The sequence below is a fragment of the Asparagus officinalis genome, chromosome 4 (assembly GCF_001876935.1).
Source record: "Asparagus officinalis chromosome 4, Aspof.V1, whole genome shotgun sequence".
NCBI lineage: Eukaryota > Viridiplantae > Streptophyta > Magnoliopsida > Asparagales > Asparagaceae > Asparagus > Asparagus officinalis.
Genome location: NC_033797.1, coordinates 1669660 through 1682687, shown reverse-complemented (window position 1 = coordinate 1682687; position 13028 = coordinate 1669660). Strand labels below are relative to the sequence as shown.

General features: G+C 41.7%; 1 long non-coding RNA gene across 1 annotated transcript; it reads right to left on the bottom strand.

Moving 5' to 3' along the window:
• Positions 354-4484, bottom strand: LOC109836324. Its single transcript, XR_002245928.1, has 4 exons — positions 4330-4484; positions 4047-4188; positions 3793-3958; positions 354-641 (listed from the first exon to the last, which is right to left on the bottom strand). It is a non-coding gene; the product is annotated as an uncharacterized LOC109836324 (long non-coding RNA).

Here is a 13028-nt window from a genome sequence, read left to right as displayed (position 1 = left end):
CAAGACTAAGTACAGCATACAATTATTGCATTGCGTAATCTAAGCATAGCTTGATTCACAATGCCAGAATAGTATGTTGTTCGTGGTCTTTAATTGTACATATATTTTACTCAATACTACACATCATCTCACCTTATAGTCCAGAGAATCCATAGTTAGCTTCCCATTCTAAAATATTTGTCACCTCAAGCTATTCCAGTCATAAGTCTCCTCGTTTTAGCTTTTGCCTCCTTACCTTTTAATGCATTGTTCAAAGTTTTAGCTAAATCAAAACTAAGAAGCAAAGGATTCATGGGATTGCAAAGACAGGACTTTGCTTTCCATAAACGGCAGATAATCACTTGAATAGTTAAATTAACAAGTAGGGTTGAGGATTCATCAGTAATCCATTTTACAGTGGACTTGCCCATGATATGAAATAGAGGAACGGAAGTTGGTCAAGAAGGGAAGTTGGTCAAGAAGGGTTACTTCTAACAGGAAGTGAAGCTCGGACTTATGATAGGCCGATGAGAACTGTTTGTTAATACTGCACCACTGTTATAGATCAGATGAAGCATTGGGACTAAAGCTACCATTGAGGATGTACTATGCAGATTGCAGGTCCATTGGAGGAAGAAAAGGTAGGCCTCGAGAAGGTTAACCTGGAATGTGTTAGAAGCTGAAACAAAATTAATATATTATTCAAAGTCAAACTTATTGGTCCAAGAAGCTGCCACATTAACTTTGACACAGAATTATGAATTTAAAATGTTTGTAATATTATTGATGATATGAGTACTCAAAATGGGTGCTCCACTGAAGGCTTTGTTAAATGCTTAATGGAACCATCTCTAAAAACAAAACCAAAACAAAAATCAAATTGCAAAAGCATAACCTTAATAGAAATGCTTCTAGTTGACATATCAATTATCTACTGTCAAGACACTCAATAAAATCTTAAGTCCCCAATACTTGCATACTTCCCTCCAGATTCTTTAACAGCTTCATATTGCACTAAGAAATTGATAGGTTTGTCAAATTATCATGATTGCAACACAGGTTTATATCGAAAAAACTATTCTAACTCAATTGTAAAACTCCCATACTTCATTGTAACGCTGAACTGTAATGGATAAAGATTTGATAGGTATGGAACCAAATTAACTAGGGTCTATTTAGTTTTTTAATATACATTCATAACTGCATATAATTGTAGAATAACCTTGATGTCCTGATGGGATGTCTGCTTAGACCAAGAACGGTAAATATATGTTCCAAATTTAAGCTAGATACTTCAATTTTCTTAAGGGTGTGTTTGGATTTCAATGGGGTCAAGGGAAGTTAAGGGAAACTAGGTGAGAGAATGGAATGGAAGGGAAGGGAGTTCTCTTCCCCTTGGTTACATCCCAGTTTGGGGGGTAACAAATTTTATACTATTAGGGGGTGAACCAAGGGGAACTAGGGTGAATAACTTCACCTCGGTGAACCAAGGGGAACTAGGGTGAATAACTTCACCTCCTAAATGTTCCCAAACAAGGTGAATGGTTCCCCTAACTTCCCTTCACCCTTATTCCCCTCAATCCAAACAGGCCCTAACTGTTGAGTATGTGCTTCATAAGTCCTGTTCTTGGTCAGAATTCATGGGTATGATCGCATCCAAATATCTAACATGTGACAGGCCAGTAAAGTTTGATACACAATAACAAAGTTTAAGATGTCCTCAAAAACAAAATTGCTAAATTTTATGACAACTAAATTTTATGACCACCTCAATTCTATTAATCCAGAAGTGTCATTTGATTTTCATGTGAGTTTTTGTGACCGTTTTGCCATTTCTAATTGCTAATATTTTGAATAAAAGAAATGAGGCGAGGGTGATCAGGAGGGCTTCTTTTTTTAAGCTTATAAGTTATGATGGCTTTTGATGGCCTTTGGTTTTTTTTGATAAAAATGTTATTAAAAATATATGAGTAGAATAGTCATTTACTTGGTCAAACCTAGCTTACTTAAATGAGCTTATAAGCCTGGTTTTCAGACATTAGGGAACCTCAACCTTTTTAAGTAGGAGTTGAAAGCTAGTTATCTGGGATTTTACCAAGGACAAATTTTTAAAAAAAGACCGCTTTTTAATATTTATAAGCAAAATCGACCACTCCCAATTTTATTTAGCAAAATCGACCGCACGGGACTATTAGTCCCGTGCAGTTCTCTGTTCTCCCAAATTCCCCCAACGACATCCTCTCCCCATCCCAGTCCCTCTCCCTCTCCTCCCTCCTCCGCCCTCTCCCTCTCCTCCCTCCTCCTCTGCGAGGCCCACCAGATCCCCGGCCTGCCCCCAATCCCCCACCTGGCACCTCTGTCAACTCCCCCTCTTCCTCCCCTCACCACCACCACCGAACCTCCCCATCGCATTAATCAGCGTAGATTTCCCATGGAAATTAGACGCGTCGACGAGGAGGACGACGAGCGAGCGGGGGCCGGAGGGGGAGAGCATCTTCGGGGCGACGGAGCGGTCGAAGTCGAAGTCAGGGAGGAGGGCCTCCGCGGAGCGGAGTCGTCGGAGAGAAAGGTGGCGTTGGAGGTCGAGGTCAGGAAAGACGTGAGCTTTGAGGAGGATGAGGGGCGGAGGAGGAGGGGGTCGTCGGGGTTGTAGGTGGCGGCGATGATGGTGAAGACGAGGACGAGGAGGACGAAGACGGCGAAGCAGAGGTTGCCGATGAGGCGGAGGGCGTCCTGGCCCAGGTTTTCGGGCCGGGCGTGGTAGTCGGGGGATTTGGGGGATTGAGGTCAGGAAAGAACAGAGAGGAGGTCGGTGGGAATTTTTGGGAGAACAGAGAACTGCACGGGACTAGTAGTCCCGTGTGGTCGATTTTGCTAAATAAAATTGGGAGCGGTCGATTTTGCTTATAAATATTAAAAAGCGGTCTTTTTTAAAAATTTGTCCTTTTACCAAACATGTAGATGTGAAAAGGCTAGCTTAAATCTATTTTGACCAAAAAATAAGCTCCACCAAACACCCTCTAAGCTACCTTCATATTACCTTCTTCATCCTGCCCTCTAGTTTCTCCATCTCTCATTTTTCTTCATCCTTCAAACCTCTCTTTCACATTATTCTAACATCAAATCAAAGGCAGGACATGGTCTATAATGTCAACTTCTCTATCCTACCAACAGATCCTTTGTCCTACCCTAAACCTCATACATTCCTCGTATTTCCGTGTTGCATCAACAATACGTATTTTCTTCGGAATTTATAGAATCTTTTCCAAGTATATATATATATATATAGAGAGAGAGAGAGAGAGAGAAATAATTTTACATTATTCCCTCTCAATGAAGTAGTATGTTTCGTCTTCACTCTAATTTTGAAAAACTTTCCTGCTTTGATGTGAGTAGATTCTAATATGCAAGTACTGTTTTATTCTGCAAGCCATTGCAGAAGCGAGAAATATTAACATGTAAGGCTTCCAATAGAGGTTTATCAGGTTTCGAAGGAAATCAAAGTACACGCATAAGATGGAATTTGTTTGTATGCGTAGTCGACAAGTTCTCATTCTTGCTTCATTTTAGTCCTATTACTTTTTACTCTGTTCCTTGAATCCTGATATGAAAAGCGCACAAATGCATGGCTATTGGTATCTGGACAATTTAGCAGGTAGCAGTGTAATAACATATGCAAGGACACTTTTCTAAACATAAGAATGTGAAATATATGTGTTTTTCCTAGGTGTAGTAATTATTCATCTATAAACTGTATTTGAGGATAAATAATTAGCTGACAAGATGTAAGCTTGAAATGAATGAATCTTGTACCTGAATCCCTGCTATTTTTGGCTTTTGATTTAATTAAGGTTCTGTAACTGCAAGCAGCCAATCACATCTTGCATTTTTTGTATTCCGAGCCAGATGAACTTGAACCCACATTAACCTCATTTCCACCGCATCATGTCAACAAACATATCATTGGACAGTGGGATTCCTGATGTGATGCAACCCGCATAATTTTGTATGGAATATTTGCAATAGGCAGCTGTTAACTGTGAGACATAACTGTTAAAACTGCTCACCTTCATAGATGCTGCCACAGCTTATGTTGATACTAACCTGCCACCTATCTGGGACGAACATTGTAGTTGACTCAAAGGCTCATGATATTTCACATTATATGATTACTGTGCTCCAGTTGTATTGGTTCTGGTCACCTAAATCCTATAAGGGCAGGTCATCAGAAGAAAAACAAAAGGCACATTGTTTTACATTAGCAGATGCAGAAATTGCCCATCTAGACATGTATGTTTGATGTGAAATACACAGGTGGCAACGTAACCTTGAATGGAATAACTCTCATACCTGAGATCTGCCATGTTTGCAAATGTAACTGCAATCAGTCACAGCTTCTTCTTGCATGTTTAGTGTTCTGAGTCCTCAGGATTTTGGGCTCCTATATTTTATCTTTGGCACTGCCAGTGATGGTCCTTCTCTACTACCTACTGGGGCCTTCATCCCTGTGAATATGCCAACATCGGATAAGATAACCAGGAAAAAAGTCTCTTAAAAGTTTAGGAAGAGCAAAGACAACACCACTAACAGTGGTTACTAAAACATATTGAGAACTTCATGAATAATTCATCTAAACACTATTTAGGGTCAGTGATCTCAGTGTTTATTTCCTCCAACCATTAACGAACTATCTGAAACCATACAAAATTTTCCTGGTTATTACTGGACCATAGGATCATATTTTGGTCATTACTGGACCAGGTCTACAATATCAGTTCATAAGGATGATACCATGCCTTAAGTTAAAACAAGGTGGCATGCACGCACTTTTTATGCTTTGAGTAACCGCATATTAAATCTGATAAGGGCCTGTTTAATTGTTTTCCATAATTACAAGGAAACATGTTTCCTTCCTTTTTTGAGGCTTCCTTCACTTTCATGGAAAAGTATTTCTTCTGTTCGTTTTGCCAAAAAAACATGGGGTATAAGTAATTTCCAACACTTTCCTTGGTTTGGTTCAACTTGGAAATAGACTAGTTGATGTGTGAATAGCTTTCCTCACTTTCTTCAGTTTGGTTCAATTTTTTTAAAAAAAAGAAGAAACCAAGGTTGTGCTCACCATGACGTACTTACCACTCACATAGGACAAAAGTATTGCCAACATAAACTGAGGGGTGAAGACACCCACCATCACATAAAAATTGCTTGCAATGGTAAACCCAACGGCTATTTGACGTACTAATTTGCAAATTATTTAAAGATTTGAGGGACCAATTTCAAATAGGAAGATTTAAGGGAGTAATTTCAAAATGTTTAAAGATTTGAGGGATTAATTTTATATTTAAGGTAGTAATTTGCAAAATGTATAAAGAGTTGAGGGATTAATTCAAAATATGAACATTTAACGGAGTAATTTCAAAATGTTTAAAGACCTGAGAGACCAATTTTAAATATGAGGTAGTAATTTGCAAAATGTCTACAGATTTGAGAGACTACATTCAAAATATGAACATCTGAGATAGTAATTTCAAAATGATTAAAGATTTGAGGGACTAATTTAAATTTGAGGTAGTAATTTGCAAAATGTTTGAACATTTGAGGGAATAATTCTAAATTTTTATTAATTGGGGGACTAATATCAATATAACACATGCCGGGGACTATTTTGAAAAGGATTGGAAATTAGGGAGACGAGACAGAAACCCAAAAGTAGAAGGTGGAGTTTTTTATTTGGATAAATCATGGCTTCACCCAATTTCAGGGTTTTGAGAGCGGAAAATTGTTTTTTGTGTTCCCGGTGAGCTGGCACGTGTTTTCAACTGAACCTTACCTTTTTTCTCATCCAAACACCTAAAATTGAAGGAAATGAGCAAATTTTGATGTGTTTTCTTCAATGTCAGTTTTCTAACCAACCAAACAGGCCCTAAGATGATTATTTGCTAGACATAGAGAAGACATGCTACTCCCTATACGCTTTTGCATGTGCTCATAAAACTGACCATACAACAAGGCACAAACAAGTGTTAGAATTGGGGGTGAAGCCCAAACCTGCAGACGAGCTTCTCCAGGTGAGGATGAAGCTCAGGAGAGGTCAGCGGCTGTAGGCGGAGCTCGAGATCCAGGCAAGGTCTCGACGAAGAGTTGCAGGCAAGTTCTCGTGCTGGCGACTTCTCGTGCAGGCGACTTCTCGTGACTGGTGACTTCTCGTGCATGCGAGTTCTTCGCAGCTGCAGGCGAGATTGACTCATAGGCGGGCTCGTAGCTAGCAGGCGGGGTCGAGGCGCTCGTGACAGGCGAGCTCGTGGAGGATTTCCAGGCTGTCGACAGCCTGTCGACAGCTCATCTAGGGTTTCCCTATAAAAGGGAAACCCCATGGCCGAAACCATAGATCTCCCCTTTTCTCTCTCGCGATCTCAACCTCCTGGCGGCGAACTCAAAAACGCAGCAGCGTTTTTCTTCCTCTTCTCATCTCGTGATTTTCCAGCTCACAGTTTGTTGAGGGGAATTTATTGTGGGAATATTCTCTATTAAAAGGGGTATTTAAGAAGAGGGAAATCGTACTATAGCTATAGTAACGATTGTATTTATTGAGGAATCTCAAGTTGGAGATTCGCTCTTGAATTATAATTTCTTGTTGATTAATAAAAAATTTATTGTGTGGCTCCCGAGGACGTAGGCAGTTGTCGAACCTCATTAAACTTGGTATACTTTTCTCTATACCGTGTTTCTGCTGTTTTAGGGGTTTTGCGTAGCCCGACGGGTAGTATTCCCAATAACTGGTATCAGAGCGTAAAACGATCTAGAGGAAGTCAGATTCAAGTGGGAGTCATGACCGCGGATGAAGAAAAAATGAGACTTGAGAAGTTTGATGGAACAGATTTTGGATTCTGAAAAATGCAGATAGAGGATTATCTGTATTAGAAAAATTTGTATCAACCACTATCGGGAAAGAAGCCAGATTCTATGAAGGTAGATGAGTAGAACCTTCTAGACAGACAAGCCCTCGGAGTTATCAGATTGATGTTGACTCGCAATGTTACGTTCAACATAGCAAAGGAGAAAACCATGGCGGGTCTTATGGCAACACTCTCAAATATGTATGAAAAGCCATCAGTCGCGAACAAAGTTCATTTGATGCGGTGGTTATTCAATCTGAGAATGGCTGAAGACGCGTCAGTAGCACAACACCTCAATGAACTCAACACGATCACAACCCAATTGAGTTCAGTTAAAATTGAGTTTGATGAGGAAGTTCGGGCGTTGATACTTTTGTCTTCCCTACCAGAAAGCTGGAACGCTACAGTCACGGTAATGAGTAGCTCGTCGGGAAGCACCAAGTTGAAGTTCGACGACGTTCGTGATCTGGTTCTCAGTGAGGAAATCCGACGGAGAGAGCCGGGTGAAGCTACAACCTCTTCAATATTGCATACAGAATCAAGAGGTAGAAATTCAACCAGAGAGAACGGACGAGAAAAAGCAAACTATAGAGGTAGATCAAAGGACAGAAGGTCCAAATCCAGGAATCCAAGCAATAGCTTGAAGGCTATCGAGTGTTGGAATTGTGAAAAACCCGGACATTACAAGAATCAGTGCAAGAGTGCACAGAAGGAGAAGGAGACGAAGGCAGAGGTGAATGTCACTTCCACTTCAGAAGGAGACGACGCATTGATATGCTCTTTGGAGAGCAAGGAGGAATCTTGGGTGTTAGATTCAGGAGAGTCGTTTCATGCCACTTCTCAGAAAGAATTCTTCGAGAAGTATGTCCCCGAAAATCTTGGATACGTTTACCTTGGTGATGATCAACCGTGTGCTATTGTGGGCAAAGGTGTGGTGAAAATTAAGTTGAACGGGTCAGTATGGGAGCTGAAAGATGTCAGATATATTCTCGACCTGAGAAAGAATTTAATATCCGTAGGCCAGTTGGCTGACGAAGGATACATTACGACCTTCCATGAAGATGATTGGAAGATCTCAAAGGGCGCAATGACGATTGCCCGAGGTAAGAAGACTGATACCCTATATATGACAGCAGATGCACGTTATTTGATCTCAGTTGCAGCAGGCAATGAGACTTCAAAGCTGTGGCACCAGAGACTCGATCATATGAGTGAGAAGGGAATAAAGATCATGCACACAAAGGGGAAACTCCCAAGTCTAGAATCAGTTGATTTAGATATGTGAAAGAATGCATACTTGGAAAACAGAAGCGAGTTAGCTTTCAGACAAGTGGCAGAACCTCCAGGAAAGAGAAGCTAGAGCTCGTTCACTCAGATGTTTGGGGACCAACCACCACCGCGTCCATTGGTGGAAAACACTACTTCGTGACTTTTATCGATGATCACTCTCGAAAAGTGTGGGTCTATTTTCTGAAGCATAAGTCAGAAGTATTTGAAGCTTTCAGGAGATGGAAAGTCATGGTCGAGAATGAGACCGGTCTGAGAATAAAGAAGCTTAGGACCGACAATGGCGGTGAGTATGAAGACACCGGATTCAAGAAGTTCTGCTATGAGCACAGGATCAGAATGGAGAGAACCGTGTCCGACACGTCTCAGCAAAATGATGTAGCTGAGCGGATGAACCGAACGTTAACAGAGAGAGTCAGAAGCATTCGGGTACAGTCAGGCCTACCGAAGAAGTTCTGGACAGAAGCGGTCAACACAGCAGCTTATTTGATCAACCGAGATCCATCGGTTCCATTGGAGCACAGAATACCAGAGGAGGTATGGTGCGGAAAGAAGGTAAAACTCTCATATTTTAAAGTTTTCGGTTGTGTAGCTTACGTGCATATTAGTGATCAAGGCAGGAATAAGCTTGATCCCAAGTCAAAAAAATACACTTTCATCGGCTATAGTGAAGATGAGTTCGACTACCGTATTTGGGACAACGAAAACAAGAAAGTGATTAGGAGCAGAGATGTGATATTCAACGAGAAGGTGATGTACAAGGACATGCACAAGACAGATGACTCAAAGAGCGAGTCAACATTTATAGATGCAGATGTTGTCCCAGGTAACCTCTCGAAAGAAACCAATGCAGAGGGTCATCAGCCAGAAGAGCCTGTTGGACAAGATGGTGCGCAGGAACCCGAAGCACCAGCTCCGATATTGAGAAGAACTTCTCGTCAATGTTTAAATGTCGGATGTCGGGTTCATATCGGTCGGCCAAAATTCATGTCGGATAGCGAAAATCGGGGATATATCGGGGGATATGAAAAAATATCGGATTGTCATATCGAATAGGTTGATATAATATCATAAATGGAATCTTCACATAGTTAATAATTATATTGTCTAAACATATGAAAAATGGAATCTTCACATACTTGATAATTATATTGTCTAAACATATTGTCTAAACATACTTGATAATTATATTGTCTGAACATATGAAAAAGTACATAACTTATTGATGTTAGGATCACTAACCAATTACAGACACCTGATTTTCGAGTCGGGTTTTTCAAACTTGACCCAATAAGCTTAAAACCGCTTTTTCTAAAATTTGGCCGATATTTCTTGGCCGCAATGGCGCTCGACATACCCGATATTTTCTGACATGTCCCCGACATGACCTCAGAAACGCAATACGCATTGAAATGAGTAATATCGTGGCGGCTAGGGGATAAAACCGTCATATCGGCCGTCATGTCCGACATGACGGCCGATATTTAAAACACTGCTTCTCGTCCTCCTGTACCCAACAGGAGATACATGAATTATCTATTGCTGATAGATGGTGGAGAGCCTGAAAGCTTTGATGAAGCTTGTCAGAGTAGAGATGTGAGCAAGTGGGAGCTTGCCCTGAAAGATGAGATGAAATCTCTCATCTTAAACCAGACGTGGGAACTAGCTGAGTTGCCCACGGGTAAGAAGACCCTCCACAATAAATGGGTGTACCGGGTGAAAGAGGAGCAGGATGATTCCAGAAAATATAAAGCTCGGCTAGTTGTCAAAGGATTCCAACAGAAGGAATTGACTACACCGATATTTTCGCTCCCGTGATAAAGCTAAATACTATCAGGACAGTGATGAGTATTGTAGCAATCGAAGATCTTCATCTCGAGCAGTTAAATGTGAAGATGGTGTTTCTTCACGGAGATCTAAAAGAGGAGATATACATGCACCAGCCAGAAGGTTTCTCAGAAGAAAAGAAGAACCTGATGTGCAGACTCAAGAAAAGCTTGTATGGCCTAAAACAAGTCCCAAGGTAGTGGTACAAGAAGTTTGACGGCTTCATGCACAAGGAAGGTTTTCAGAAGTGCAACGCCGATCACTGTTGCTATTTCAAAAGATATCAGTCCAGTTATATCATCCTACTGCTGCATATTGATGATATGTTGGTTATAGATACAGATATGAAGGATATCAGGAGTTTGAAGTAGCAGATGTCAAAGGAGTTTGACATGAAGGACTTTGGTCCAGCGAAAAAGATCTTTGGAATGCAAATCACGAGAGACAAGAAGAAATTATTCTTGCAGTTGTCTCAAACGGAGTACATCAACCATGTTTTGCAGAGATTCAATATGGGTAACGCCAAGCCTGTGAGCACACCCTTGGCCAGCTATTTTCGCCTATCGAATGATCAATCTCCTCAGTCAGAAGAAAAGAAATAGAGTATAGCTAAGATCCCTTACGCCTCAGCTATCGAAAGTTTGATGTACGTAATGATCTGTACGAGATCAGACATTGGCCATGCAGTGGGAGTGGTCAGCCGGTTTATGTCGAATCCAGGAAAAGCTCATTGGGAAATGGTCAAGTGGATTATGAGGTATCTACGAGGCACCACACAGAAGTGTTTGTACTTTGGTAAGGGAAAGATGGAAGTGCAATGGTACGTAGATGCAGACTTTGGCGGCGAAGTCGATCACCGAAGAAGCACCACCGGGTATGTATTCACTGTCGAAACTATAGCTGTTAGTTGGATGTCATAGATACAGAAGATTGTCACTCTGTCCACTACAGAAACTGAGTATGTTGCAGTGACTGAAGCCAGTAAAGAGATGATATGGTTTCAGGGTTTGTTAACAGAACTGGGATTCAATCAGGAGAAGAATATTTTACATAGCGATAGTCAGAGTGCGATTCACTTGGCTAAGAATTCCGTATTTTATTCTAGAACGAAGCATATTGCGCTTCAGTACCACTTCATCAGATCCTTGTTGGAAAATGACGTGTTAAAACTGAAGAAGATTCCAGAAAGTAAGAATCCAGCAGATATATTAACAAAGACGATGACCGTTCAGAAACTGGAGTTGTACGTAACTTCAGTTGGCCTTTATGCATAGGCGATGAGGACGGTGCCACACGGGAAGAGGAGCTTGATGAGATAGCCTGTTGACGGCGGTTTGGTCTCCAAGTAGGAGATTGTTAGAATTGGGGGTGAAGCCCAAACCTACAGGCGAGCTTCTCCAAGCGAGGATGAAGCTCAGACGAGGTCAGCGGCTGCAGGCGGAGCTTGAGATCCAAGCGAGGTCTTGACGAAGAGTTGCAGGCGAGTTCTCGTGCTGGCGACTTCTCGTGCAGGCGACTTATCGTGGCTGGCGACTTCTTGTGCAGGCAAGTTCTAGTGTTTGTACTTTGGTAAGGGAAAGATGGAAGTGCAATGGTACGTAGATGCAGACTTTGGCGGCGAAGTCGATCACCGAAGAAGCACCACCGGGTATGTATTCACTGTCGAAACTATAGCTGTTAGTTGGATGTCATAGATACAGAAGATTGTCACTCTGTCCACTACAGAAACTGAGTATGTTGCAGTGACTGAAGCCAGTAAAGAGATGATATGGTTTCAGGGTTTGTTAACAGAACTGGGATTCAATCAGGAGAAGAATATTTTACATAGCGATAGTCAGAGTGCGATTCACTTGGCTAAGAATTCCGTATTTTATTCTAGAACGAAGCATATTGCGCTTCAGTACCACTTCATCAGATCCTTGTTGGAAAATGACGTGTTAAAACTGAAGAAGATTCCAGAAAGTAAGAATCCAGCAGATATATTAACAAAGACGATGACCGTTCAGAAACTGGAGTTGTACGTAACTTCAGTTGGCCTTTATGCATAGGCGATGAGGACGGTGCCACACGGGAAGAGGAGCTTGATGAGATAGCCTGTTGACGGCGGTTTGGTCTCCAAGTAGGAGATTGTTAGAATTGGGGGTGAAGCCCAAACCTACAGGCGAGCTTCTCCAAGCGAGGATGAAGCTCAGGCAAGGTCAGCGACTGCAGGCGGAGCTCGAGATCCAGGCGAGGTCTCGACGAAGAGTTGCAGGCGAGTTCTCGTGCTGGCGACTTCTTGTGCAGGCGACTTCTCGTGGCTGGCGACTTCTCGTGTAGGCGAGTTCTTCGCAGCTGCAGGCGAGATTGACTCATAGGCGGGCTCGTAGCTAGCAAGCGGGGTCAAGGCGCTCGTGACAGGCAAGCTCGTGGAGGATTTCCAGGCTGTCGACAGCCTGTCGACAGCTCATCTAGGGTTTCCCTATAAAAGGGAAACCTTATAGGGAAACCCCAGGGCCGAAACCATAGATCTCCCCTTTTCTCTCTCACGATCTCAACCTCCTGGCGACGAACTCAAAAACGCAGCAGCGCTTTTCTTCCTCTTCTCCTCTCGTGATTTTCCAGCTCACAGTTTGTTGAGAGGAATTTATTATGGGAATATTCTCTATTAAAAGGGGTATTTAAGAAGAGGGAAATCGTACTGTAGCTACAATAACGATTGTATTTATTGAGGAATCTCAAGTTTGAGATTCGCTCTTGAATTGTAATTTCTTGTTGATTAATAAGAAATTTACTGTGTGGCTCCCGAGGACGTAGGCAGTTGCCGAACCTCGTTAAACTTGATGTACTTTTCTTTATACCGCGTTTCTGCTGTTTTAGGGGTTTTGCGTAGCCCGGCGGGTAGTATTCCCAACAACAAGCAATGCTTTCAATAACTTGACCATTTTAGTTGAGAAATTGTAAAATAAGACCTGAAGACGACAAAGTAATATGCAAAACGAAATGTAAAATATTTGAAGCAAAGTCTGAAGTGATGGTAAATTCCAGAATGAGCCCCTC